The sequence below is a fragment of the Amblyraja radiata genome, chromosome 3, assembly GCF_010909765.2.
Source record: "Amblyraja radiata isolate CabotCenter1 chromosome 3, sAmbRad1.1.pri, whole genome shotgun sequence".
Lineage (NCBI taxonomy): Eukaryota > Metazoa > Chordata > Chondrichthyes > Rajiformes > Rajidae > Amblyraja > Amblyraja radiata.
This window is the reverse complement of record NC_045958.1, coordinates 78,989,630-79,002,537: the sequence shown is the minus strand read 5'-3', so window position 1 is coordinate 79,002,537 and position 12,908 is coordinate 78,989,630. Positions and strand designations below refer to the sequence as shown.

Genomic DNA, 12,908 nt, shown 5'->3' with positions numbered 1-12,908 from the left:
GAGCAACAGCCTGACATATGTGTTTTTTGGTCCAAGTAGTCTAGTGTGGTGTGAAGAGCCAGCGAGACCACATCCCGTTAGGAAGTCGATGATCCAATTACATCGGGATGAACATAGCCTCAGTTCTCGGAGTCTGCTGATAAGTTTGGAGGGGATCACGGCATTGAACCCCATGCTGTAGTCGATGAACAACAGCCTTTTTGCGTGTTTGGTCCAAGTAGTCTAGTGCAGAGTGAAGAGCCAGTGAGACCACGTCCCCTATTAATCTGTAGGCAAATTATAATGGGTCCTGATCCTTACTAAGGCAAGAGCTGACATATATCATAACCAACCTCTCAAAGCATTTCATCACTAGAGATGTTAGTGCCACCAGTCAGTTGCCATTCAGGCATGTCACATTATTCTTCTTTGACATTGGTATTGTTGTAAAGCAGGCAGGAACCTCGGACTTTAGTAATGAGGCTGAAGATGTCCACAGAATAGCCAGCCAGTTTTCTGTACAGGTTTTAAGAAACTGGGCAGGTACAACCATCGGGGCCAGACGCTTTCCGAGGGTTCACCCTAGCAAAGGATCTTCTGAAATTGGCCCCAGTGAGCCATGGGTAACCGAGAAGATACATCAGTGTTCTCCTTTTCAAAACAAGCATAGAAAGCATTTGGCTCATCAGAGTGATGCCTTGCTGACACTTGAGCTACTACTTAGTTTTGCTTCAAAGGAAGTTACTGACGTCTGCCTCGTCCTCAAAATTAGACCATAAGTTTCTCCCCATTTTTATGATGACTGCATCAAGGTCATACCTAGACTTCCTCTATGACCCTGTATCACCAGATTGAATGCCCAAAGTCTGGTCCTCAGTAGATGGTTAAGGTCTACAGAACTCCGTTAAGGTCTACAACACGGATGGGAACACACTCCTCCACACATTTCCTTATGAGGTCAGTAACAACCGTAGCATACACTTTCATGTCCATTGCCAAGTCCTTGAACATCACAAAACCTACAGAGGGCAAGCAGTTGTGAAGGTGTTCCTCTGCTCCCCTGACCAGCTCTGTACAATCCTCACTGCTGGAGTTGTGTACTTCTGTCACTGTCTAAGGAGAAGCATAGCTAGATAGTTTGATTATCTAAAGTGATCAATAGGTATGTTTGATTGTAAAGTAACAATGGCTGGGAGTATTTGACCCTCTGGTACTACAGGAAACATGCTGATATTGGTTAGGATGATGGAGGTGAAGTCTCCAGGGAGGCAGTAACTCTATCAAGGACTTAGCATCATTCTTGAATTCTAGTACCTAGAATTGAACACAGGCCACCTGTAGATGCCAAACCAATGATTTATAATTTAAAGCACGTTCTTGTTGTTTTTAAAATCTATAATTTCACCAGTTATAAATCAGAAGAATGGATAGAGTTACTTAACATACTAGAGCGTTTGAGCAATCCGGGTATATGAACACCACAGTCTCTCTGTTCAACTGCATTCTTCAAAACTTATACTGCCTACAGTGTATGATATTTCACTCTTGAACTACACTGATCCATCTTCTTGATATTCTGACAACCTTTGCCATGTTTTGTAAGTTCACAATCCTGAAGGGGATAACTATCTTTTTCGATATTTACTAGGTTTTACTTCACCTGAAAACAAATTAATCAGGAGCAGTAGGCAATTCAGCAAATTAAGCCTGTTCTGCTATGTAATAAGATTACGGCTAATCTGATTGAAACTTCAAATTCCTCACTACACATTGCAACCTTTCACCTGCTTGCTCAAAGATTTATCTAACTTAAAATTATTAATCTTTTGAAGAAAGCAAGTTCCAAATGATTCTACAAGAGCGAACATTTCACCTCATCTCACTGACATGTCAGAAACCCAGCACTAAAGAATAACGACTAAAAACACTAACCCTTGGTTTGAGCATTGACACTTCATTCGAGTTTATATGTTTATCATTCAAGCAATAAATAGGTTATGTCAACTGCCTCAGTTTGTTTCAACGAGCCAGGAGTAGGAATTGGAGTCTTCCTTCTCCAATTTTTCAAGAGCTTGAAATTTTTGCCTATTTGTACATCCTTGATTTCTGCACTCCAGAGGCAGCAGTTGTATCGTCAGACCCAGGTGCCAGAGCCTGGAATTCTTTCCTAACCTCTTCCTAGACACCACCTATTTAACCTAAAGAATATACTAAGTGCCAGAGTAGGGCCAGGCAGCATCTCTGGAGAACATGGATAGGCAACATTTCGGGTCAGGACCTGCAATCGGACCAATTGGCCTAGTGGGAGAAAACTGGAAGAGATGGGGACGAGACAAAAACTGCCGTGATAGCTGGATACAGGTGATGGGGAGAGAGGGATTGATAGGCAAAGGGTTGGACAAAGGCCAGAGATGAAAATACGAAAGATGGTGAGGTAAGGAGATAAGACAAGAAGAGGCACGAAAAGTGATGCCAGAGGAAGGAATATATGTGGAAGGGGATGGGGGCGGGCGGGGAAAAACAAAAATGTGAACACATCCAGTGGGGCACAGGAAAGAGAAGGAAAATAAAGAGGAGGGGGGTGGGGGAAAGAAGATTGTTTGTAGTTAATTGCCTAAAATTGAACATGGACAGTATGGGAATGGGAAGGAGAGTTAAAATGGATCCAGCAGGGACAGAGGGCTCAGTATGGGAATAGAATGGGCCTTTACATCGGCAAGATCAAGCAGAGACTAAGCAGCCATTTCACTAAGGCCTGCCCGATCTCCTCGTTTCTAACCATTTTAACTTCCCTTCCCACTGCAATCAGTATGATGAAGGCTCCTAACCTAAAAGATTGCCTATCCATATTCTTCAGAGATTTTGTATTTAGATATTAGATTTAGAGACACAGTCCCATTGGCCCACTGAGTCCGTGACAACCAGCGATCATCCTGAACACTAGCACTATCCTACGCACTAGGGACAATTTACATGCCAATTAAACTACACACCTGTACATCGTTGGAGTGTGGGAGGAAACCATAGCACCCGGAGAAAATCGAATTGGTCACAGGGAGAACGTACCAACTCCGTGCAGACGAGCACCCGTAGTCAGGATCAAACCCGGGTCTTTGGTGCTGCAAGGCAGCAACTTTACCGCTGCACCGCATTCGGTGCAGCCTTACCCACTGAGTTCCTCTGTTTTGTTTCTTTTTTCGTACACGAGCATCTGCAGTTCTTTCTGTTTACCCTTTTCAACCATAAATCTTCAGCTATCTGCCTAAATTCTTCAGTGGCCATGAAAAATCTACATGATAACCCGAGGAGACGAGCCACGTGAATCCATGCGAAAAGATGTTCTAAAATTTCAAGCGAAAGAAACCAACAGCTGAATCGTAAAAATAATTTAACTATGTTCACTCTGTGAGCATTTCTCTACCACAGGAAAATGTATTGATTTTGAGAAATCACGATAAACAAATTCACAGAAGAGGACTTCCTAGAACTTCATAAATAGATCACCAAATTTATGAAATGGCACATTCCATCAGTGGAAATACAAAGAGAAAAAAGCCAAAATCCAGTATCTTTTGCAGCACCTAGTTTAAGATTAAATTGTCAGTATATTAAAATTTGTTTCTACACTAATTGCAACCAGTATGCTAAGAATAATGAGCTGGGGGCAGTGCATTATACAAAAAGAATCCACGTCAACATTAAAGTAAAAATAAAAAATAAATAAATAATAAATCGCCAAGATGATCAAAGTTTACAATCATATTTCAACCGATTTTAAAAAAACTGCACATTCTGAAGAGGCTCTTTTCCACTTGCAATATGTAATGCCTGCTCGAGTAAAGAACTATGCTAAGGAAACTTAATCCCTCCCAAGATGTGTTCCAACTTATAAACTAACATGGTCTACGAGTCCTGTATGGATTATATCAGAACCATTCCATGCATGGGTCAGCAGACTCAGGGGGTATCAGTTACAGGTATACATTCTGTATGGGCCAATAATCGTTCAGCAGACAGAACTAACATCCTATTTTTTCTTCCCAACAAATATGCTGATGACAGTACTAAGCATTTAGAAAAATATTTAATTGTGAATATTCACACAATCAGTTACCAAGGTCATACTGCATCAATCATAAATACACAGATGGGAAGGAGAGGGTGGGGAAGCTGTTGATTAACATTAAAGATCAGATGATTTATAAGAAGCTGGAGCTCTCCAATGAAAGTTGAGTACTCTCAATCAATATTACTGTCCGCAATGTAGAAAACCTGACACTGATATGAAAATTGACAGGTACATAATGGAAGTTACTATTAATCATCAAGTTTACCAACAACAATATGCACCAATATTGTAATATAATAGGGCAGACATTGAACGGCAAGATCACAGGAAGTAAGAATATGAGGAGGTAACAGAGATTTCACAGAGACATGGCTCACCCCCAGCTCCGCAGACTCAGCGGTCCAGCCTGAAGGTTTCTCCATCCACCATATGGACCGTACACTGGCATCTGGGAAAGGGAGAGGAGGGGGCGTCTGCTTCATGGTCAACTCTTCATGGTGCTCAGACGTGGCAGTTCTGTCTAACTCCTGCACTCCGCACCTGGAACACCTGGCGGTGAAGTGCCGCCCCTTCTACCTACCGAGGGAATTCACCTCCATCATCCTGACCACGGCCGACATCCCGCCACAGGCAGACGTCCGTCTGGCACTGAAGGAGCTGCACGCCATGGTCAACAAGCACCAGACAGCCTACCCCGAGGCGTTTACCATCATAGCCAGGGACTTCAACAAAGCCGACCTGAAGAAATCGCTCCCTAACTTCCACCAACATGTCTCCTGCAGCACCAGAGGATCAAACACCCTTGACCACTGCTACACAACCATCAAAGATGCCTATCGCTCTATCCCTCGCCCTCACTTCAGAAAATCCGACCATTCAGCGGTGCTGCATCTTCCTGCATACAGGCAGCAACTGAAGAAATCACCCCCAGAGGTGAGGACTGTACAGAGCTGGTCGGGGGAGGCAGAGGAACAACTCCAGGACTGCTTGGAGTCTGTAGACGGGGCAATGTTCAAGGACTCGGCATCGGAGCTGAATGAATACGCCACAGTCGTTACAGACTTCATAAGGAAATGTGTGGAGGACTGCGTTCCAACAAAAACCTTCTGAGTGTTTCCTAAACAGAAGCCTTGGATGAACCATGAGATCCGCATTCTTCTGAAGACCAGATCCCAGGCATTCAGGTCTGGCGATGCAGAATACTACAAGCAGCTCAGATACGACCTTGGTAAGGCCATCAAAAAGGCCTAAAGGGACCTGGTCTAAGCTGGAGGATGAGACGGATGCTCGGCAACTGTGGCAGGGCTTGAATGCCATCACCTCCTACAAGGCGAAATCAGGAGGCAGCTCAGACGACAAGGAAGCATCACTACCTGACGAGCTCAATGCGTTCGACGCATGGTTTGATAGGGAGAACACTGATATGCCTTCCCGAGCCCCATTCGCCCTGATGGTATTACAGTCACAGTCATAGAGGCCGACGTCAGAAGATCCTACAGGGGGCTGAACCCTCAGAAAGCACCTGGACCAGATGGTATACCCGGTCAAATTCTCAAGACCTGTGCAGACCAACTGGCGTGAGTTTTTGCGGACACTTTCAACCTCTCACTTCTGAGGTCTGAGGTTGCCACCTGCTTTAAGAGAGCATCAATAATACCCAAGAAGGGTAAGGTGACGTGCCTCAATGACTATCGACCAGTGGCACTAACATCTGTGGTGATGAAGTGCTTTGAGAGGTTGGTTATGGTGCACATCAACTCCTACCTCAACAACAACCTCGACCAACTACAGTTCGCATACCGCCACAACAGGTCAACGGAGGATGCAATTTCACTGGCTCTCCACTGGCCCCCACTCACTCTATACCCATGACTGCGTAGCCGGACATAATGCAAACTCCATCATCAAGTTCGCCGACGACACCACTGTAGTTGGATGAATCACAGATGGGGACGAGTCAGAATATAGAAGTGGATCGACCGACTGACCAAATGGTGCCAGCACAACAACCTGGCTCTCAACATCAGTAAGACCAAGGAAGTGATTGTGGACTTTGGGAGGGGAAGGATGAGGACCCACAATCCTGTTCACATCAATGGGACGATGGTGGAGAGGGTCAATAACTTCGAATTCCTGGGCGTACATGTATCAGAGTATCTTTCCTGGACCCAGCACACTGATGCAATTATAAAGAAGGCACATCTACTTCCTGAGAAAATTACGGAGATTCGGCATGTCGAAGAGGATTTTCCTAAACTTCTACAGGTGCACGGTAGAGAGCATTCTGATTGGTTGTAGCGTGGCCTGGTTCGGCAACTTGAACGTCCATGAGCGAAAAAGACTACAAAAAGTTGTGACCACTGCCCAGTCCATCACCAGCTTTGACCCCACCAGCTTTGACCGTCGAAGGGATCTATGGTAGCCAAAATCATCAAAGACCCACAACGTCTAGGCCACACACTCATTTTACCATTGCCATCAGGAAAAAGGTACAGTAATCTGAAAACTGTAACGTCCAGGTTCAAGAACAGCTTCTTCCCTACAGCCATCAGGTTATTAAACAACAACGAATAAGCTCTGAGCTCTGAATTGCAAAAGACTATATTATTATTGCACTATATTTGTTGTTCATTGAACTTTTTCTTTTTTTTCACTTCCCCATTATGTACTATGTTTACATATTCAATTGTTCTGCAGCAAGTAAGAATTTCCCATATGACAATAAAACACTCTTGACTCGAGATTTAGGGTTGGGGAAAAATGAATTATGCTATCTACAATTCAGGGAGCTATGGCACTTATTCCAGTGGAAGGGTTAGGGGTGGAGGGGTGTGAAGTAGAAATAGGAGCATGGAAGAAAACAGAATTGAAAGAGCACTCTTCAGGAGAGTTACAGAATTGAAAAGATGTTAGTGACACCTGAAAACTAGAATGAAGGTTTTAACATGAAGGCACTGGTAGAACTGCAACATGGGCAATTAGGACTAGTTGCAAATCGCTGTTGGTTTATTATCGCCATATCTATCAAGCTACAATTAAAAACTTTGATTTGAAAGCAAATTATACAATATGTGCACAATCATACCATCCATGAGTACAACAGGTATTGCAAAGGAGAAAGGAAAAGGAGTAGAACGTAGTGTTGCAGCTAGAGAGAAAGTACAGAATTTTTAAAAGGCAGGTTGGGAGATCGGGAGTTCATGCTTAGCAAATTTGACAATGAGACAACAATGTAGCTACTATTTTTAAAATCAGACTCAGTAGTCTGATAACAGCTGAGGAGAAGCTGTGCTTGAATACGGTGGTACATACTTTTAAAAGCCCTTGCATCTTCTGCCCAAAGGGATGAGGGGGAGAAGAGAGAATGTTTGGGCATGAGTGGTCCTTGATTACATTTGCTGTTTTCCAAAGACGGTGTGAAGTGTAGATGGAGGAGGGGGGGGGGGGTTGAATGATGGTAGCAGGCTGATTTGTGAGATGGACTGGGCTGCATTCACAACTCTGCAATTTATTGGAGAATTGGGCAGAGCAGCTGTCAAACCAAGATGTTTTGCATCCTAATAAGATGCTTTCTATGGCACATCTCATCAAAGAAGTTGAGCTATAAAGTCTCCAAACTTTGCAGCAATATTTCCCTTTAAGACTTCAAGCTGCAAAACAAGTTCAGTCTCCAAGCCGTGCATTAACAGCTGATAAACATCAACCATTTTGCTTTCTCTGGTTGTTCTTAGCAAGATGTCATACAGAGAACAGAATGAATTTGGCTATGATCACTTGCGCTTACTACAACAATTGATTAATCACCGACAATAACCAGTGGGGACTTCAGGACAAGTTCCTTTCCTTAAAAAGTGATGAGATTTTTGAACTCACTACCAAGTGGGATTAGTTCAGGCAAACAACTTAGGAGTATTTAAGGGAAACTCTATCAAGGAAGACAGCATTAGAAAGATTTGCTGACAGAGCAAAATGAAACGGCTCACCATAATACAGTGCATGGAACAGTTGAGCAAAAGAGCTCAAATCTGTGCTGTATAATGTAAATGATATAATCATTATAGTATCATATTGATGAGGTAGCATTTTGTTGAAGGTTATCAGAAAGAATACATTGCATAATGTATGCCTTTAATATGTTTGAAGTACAAATGGTATTCAACATACCAGAACTATTTTTAACAACAAATGCAGATTCAATCTTTTGTACATTGCATGCTTTACAATACATATTTGCTATAACAAAACAAATTGTAATCACCACCCACTGAAAGTTCGTATCTGATGAATTGGGCCTGACTGTGCTACGTATTAGCATTGGTATAAGCAAGCATAACAACTGTTTGGAAGATTCGTTCACTTTTAAAAGGCAATTTTCTAGACTAGAGAACAATTCATTTTCAATTCTACTTTCTAATTTTGCATAAAGTACTGAACTACTTTGCAAATTTTGAAATATGCTGACTAGTCTAAATCCTTGTTCCCTTTTTGGAACTGCTATTCCTGAACAAAGCAAATGTCAAGTATAATTTTTTGGTAAACAGATTAACAACATGATAAAAGGCAGTCTAAAGAACAAGGTATAATATTGTCATGGTGCTAACAGACTATTATGTTTTTGTTGAGAGACAGTTTTATTTACGCTTTCAAACTTTCCTGAAAACAAATGTTCATAGACAAATTTATCAATGGGATCATAATGTAACTACTATTTTTTTTTAACGTGAGAAGAAGAAGCACATTATTATGCTATGGTACTATAAATATAAAAATACAGTTATATTGGGAATGCGATTAACCTTAATATATTTATATTTTGTGTCATAACATATATCCAATGCCTGCCTTTGCGTAATTGGCCTTCGCACTAGCTGCTGTTAAATTTAAAATGTAGTTGAATGGCAGGACAAAACTTGGTTATATAAAAGCCAATTGAGCTTTGGCCATCAAAAGCTACTTGTCACTTGAAATTAAATTTAAATTGTCTTTCTTTTTTAGTTATTATTCTGCTGCTTGCAGTGAAATGGAGCAAATATCAACAGTATTCCCTTTGCTAATGAAAATGAACTGCTAAGGTTTAACTCGGGCTTTAGAGTCTGCACTTATCCACCGGAAAGAAAATAGCATACATATTTAAATATTACATAGCTTGAAGCACAGAAACCAATGCAAATTTAAGTTTCAAACATATTGGAAAAATAGATATCCTTCAGGATCTTCATTGGGGCACACAACAATAAACAAATCCAAATATTAATTAACACAAGCCATACTTAGTTTTTGTCATTTAATTTTCAGTGATTGTAAACATTTAACTTGCCAATAAAATTTTTATACACAACTTGCAAAAAATTATCAGGTTGCATCTGAATAGAAATGACACTACCAAACTGTCAAAAATGTTATAGTACTCTAATTAGTTACTGTCAAACATTGTAGCCATAAATCATGTAGACACAGTAACCACATCCACACAACTATTTTATGAAGAAAGAGAAAACTGCAAATGTAAACATACGTACACGTGCAATTTAAATCACACAAGAAAATAGCAGCCGGATTTGGAAAGTGAAAACAAGAATGCTGGATGGTCTCTAATAAGAAATTCTGTGGTGCCATATGGCTGTATACAACTGTGATAGCAGGTTCACACCGTTTGTTTGTATATAGTACGACTGAATGGAGGGTGAATGAGTGGCAAACAGAAAGCAACACACACGTATTATGTGCCCGTGTGATGCAAATCAAGGATCAAATTACATACCGTGCAAAAGCGTAAGAGTGCTATTACATGTGTGCTTCAGATCGAAAACAAAATTGAAAAGCCAACCCTACAAACTAAGTCGGATTGTGAGTGATTCATTTGCACACACAGCTTATCGTGTGGGGACGTACACATGTACAACTTGATTTCAAATACTTTAAAGTACGACCCAGTTTTGTGCAGAGAGGTGTAATGGTCATCGAACCTTACACACTCACAATCGGGATCTACGCAATTATCTACTTGTGCGAAACAACACAAATGTCCCCGTCCAGACCGCTCGTTGTATAGCGATACGGTGTACACAGTCAGACAGACAGTCAGACACAGTATTTGTAGTTGGTTCTAGACATTCACTCACACCCCCAACAAACTGCGATCGGCTCGGGCTACAGCAACTTATAGATGTGGCCGTGCAGAGGGCATGCGGGGTGCGTGTGTGGGAGGGTGGAGAGGGGCGGGGAGGAGAGGGGCCGGGCCTCGGGGGGAGGAGAGGGCATGCGGGGTGCGTGTGAGGGAGGGGTGGAGAGGGGCCGGGCCGGGCCTCGGGGGGGAGGAGAGGGCATGCGGGGTGCGTGTGAGGGTGGGGTGGGGTGGGGTGGAGAGGGTCCGGGCCGGGCCTCGGGGGGAGGAGAGGGCATGCGGGGTGCGTGTGAGGGAGGGGTGGGGTGGAGAGGGGGCCGGGCCCCGGGGCCGCCTGCTGGCCTCCGCCGCCTTCATTGTCTCCGCGCCCGTCCAACGGGCAGGCGGCGCCGCGCAGACTCGGCCCCGACACCAACAGACACAAAGAGAGACAAATAAATAAATACATATAGAGCGGCGGCGGCGGCGGCCCTGACGCTGACAGCGGCCTCGACCCAAGGCGCCCGCCCGCCCGCTCCCCTCATCCACCCGCCGGCCCAGCGACGACCCCGCACCCACCTGTACCTCGGCATCCATAGGAGCAACCTGCGCCCCGCGTCCCCCTCTCTCTCTCTCTCTCTCTCTCCCTCCCTCTCTGCCGCTGTCGTCGGTGCGATGCCCCCTCCCGCCTGGCGGAGCCGCGGCGACCGCCCGGCCTCTCAATCCACCACCGCCGCCTCTTGGTTTCTGCCGGCGATCGGGACGGAACGCAAACACGGCGTCCGGCGGGTCACACGGAGCCTTCCCGGCAACACCGGAAGTGCGCTGGGGCCAGGCGGAGGTGCGGCAACGAACTCCTTCCCCCTCCCCCTTGACCCCCGTTGCCCCGGCGACGCTGCTGCATCTGCCCGGTGGCGCACAGTGCGCATGGGCCCAGGCGGTGTCCCGGAGGCGGCGGCGTTGCACCGCGGTCAATGCAACAGAGAACCTGCAGCCGTTTGCAGCAAATATCCTACAGCAAGCTAAAGGATCTTTGGTTTGCAGTGGCACCAGTGAGTGCTGGAGCTCTCCCTGCAATGGCACTTAACGCACGATAGATCAATGATGCAAATAACCCAGATACGCTGGTGCCTCACTTAGCGCTTATAATGCTTCCCCCAGATCGACACTGCTAAAGAAATCCGCGCTAAAGGAAGGGATTATCCCAATACATACTTGGGAGGTACGTTGGTGTGTGTGTGTGCGCGCCAGAGAACCGGCCCAACTCATTTGCCGTGAAAAGAATTGGCCAAAAATAAGAAAAAAAACTGCAGATGCTAGAAAACTAAAATAGAAACAGAAAATTGTGAAATGCTCTTCAAATGCCAAACAATTTAACTTTCCCAATATTGACTGGGTTTGGCGTAGTACAAAGGTTAAGACCGGGTGGAATTTGTCAAATTTGTTCAGGAGAGTTTCCTCCGGCAATATGTAGAGGGTCCCATATGAGAGAGGGCAAAGCTTGATCTAGCCTTGGGAATTGTAAGCAAAAACGAGACATGAGCAAGTTCTGGAAGATAGCATTAAGGATAATCCCAATAGAAGTACATAAAGGGAAAAAGCATAACCAGAGAGAAAGTGGGACCCCTGAGGAATCAAGGCATCCTTAGGAGATGGGTAAGATCGGAGATGGGCACCTGTAGAAAGCCCAGGCGCTCACAGGGACAACCTACCAACTCCGTACAGACAGCAGCCATGGTTAGGATTGAACCTGAGTCTTTGGAGCTGCAAAGCATCAACTCTACCAATGGCACCAATTGTACCATTCCTTGCTATCAGTTACTATTGGTGTAGCCCAATCACTGCGATCTGTTTCAACCAGTACACCGTTTTGTTCCAACTTTTTGATTTCAGCTTCCACTTTACTTTTCAACGAATATGGCACTGGTCGCCGTCGGGTTGAATCCTGATGTGTGCTTGCTCACCCTTTATGCCATCGTAGCTGTCATTGAATGTTTCTGTCGTGATGTTTATGCAACTGATCCAGTTGTGTTTGCGCTTCGACTTGGAATACAGATTTCCAGTCCAATTTCAATAAACGGAGCCAATTTTTTGCCCTTCAACGTTGGCCTATTGACATAACTTGTGACAACTGTTGGCAACTTCAAAGTCTTGCCTTTGTATGGTACATCACAAACTATCTCACTGTATCTCCAATACTTCTCCAGCGTACATTTACAGCTGAACATTTGTTTCTGTGATAGGCATATTGCCAAACTTGGATTCATAGATGTCTTTGCTTATAATTGTGCAATCAGCAGCAGTATCAATACACGTAGTAATGTATTGATTGTTCACTTTGACTTTTGTCTGAAAGTCTTCCTTTCCAGACCCACCATTCGTAACATGGATGCCATACAGTCAAAGTTCATTACTCTCTGACTGTTCTTCGAGGTTGTGAATCCCACGCATTTGGTTTAGTCGAGCTTTTTGTTTTGCTTTGTCCTATGATGGTGCTCTACATGCTGATGCAATATGGCCTTTCTTTTGACAGTTGTAGCACTTGGAGTCCTTGAACTGGCACTTATTTGCTTTGTGTTGACCATTCCATCGATAGCACATATCTGCGCTTTTCCCAGAACTTTGCTGTGAAGGCCTTTTCGCTGTCTTGTCATGCTTGTGTTTTGGAACTGCCTTTTGACTGTTGACTGTGGCAGCGTGTGTTGGCCGAAACTCATGTGCACTTTGACATGCCATCTCCATGGTCAAAGCAGTTTT

General features: G+C 44.1%; 1 protein-coding gene across 4 annotated transcripts in view; it reads right to left on the bottom strand.

Annotated features, from left to right (window-relative positions):
* Positions 1 to 10,941, bottom strand: part of kiaa1958 (KIAA1958 ortholog) — a 95,660-nt gene extending 84,719 nt beyond the window's left edge. Inside the window, exon 1 of one of the 4 annotated variants that reach the window (XM_033018184.1) lies at positions 10,737 to 10,941. The gene's annotated coding sequence lies outside the window, so the exon portion shown is untranslated. Of the gene's footprint in view, positions 1 to 10,730 lie in introns of all 4 variants that reach the window. The other 3 variants (XM_033018183.1, XM_033018185.1, XM_033018186.1) reach the window with 3 other exon arrangements.
* Positions 10,942 to 12,908: the final 1,967 nt, after the last annotated feature.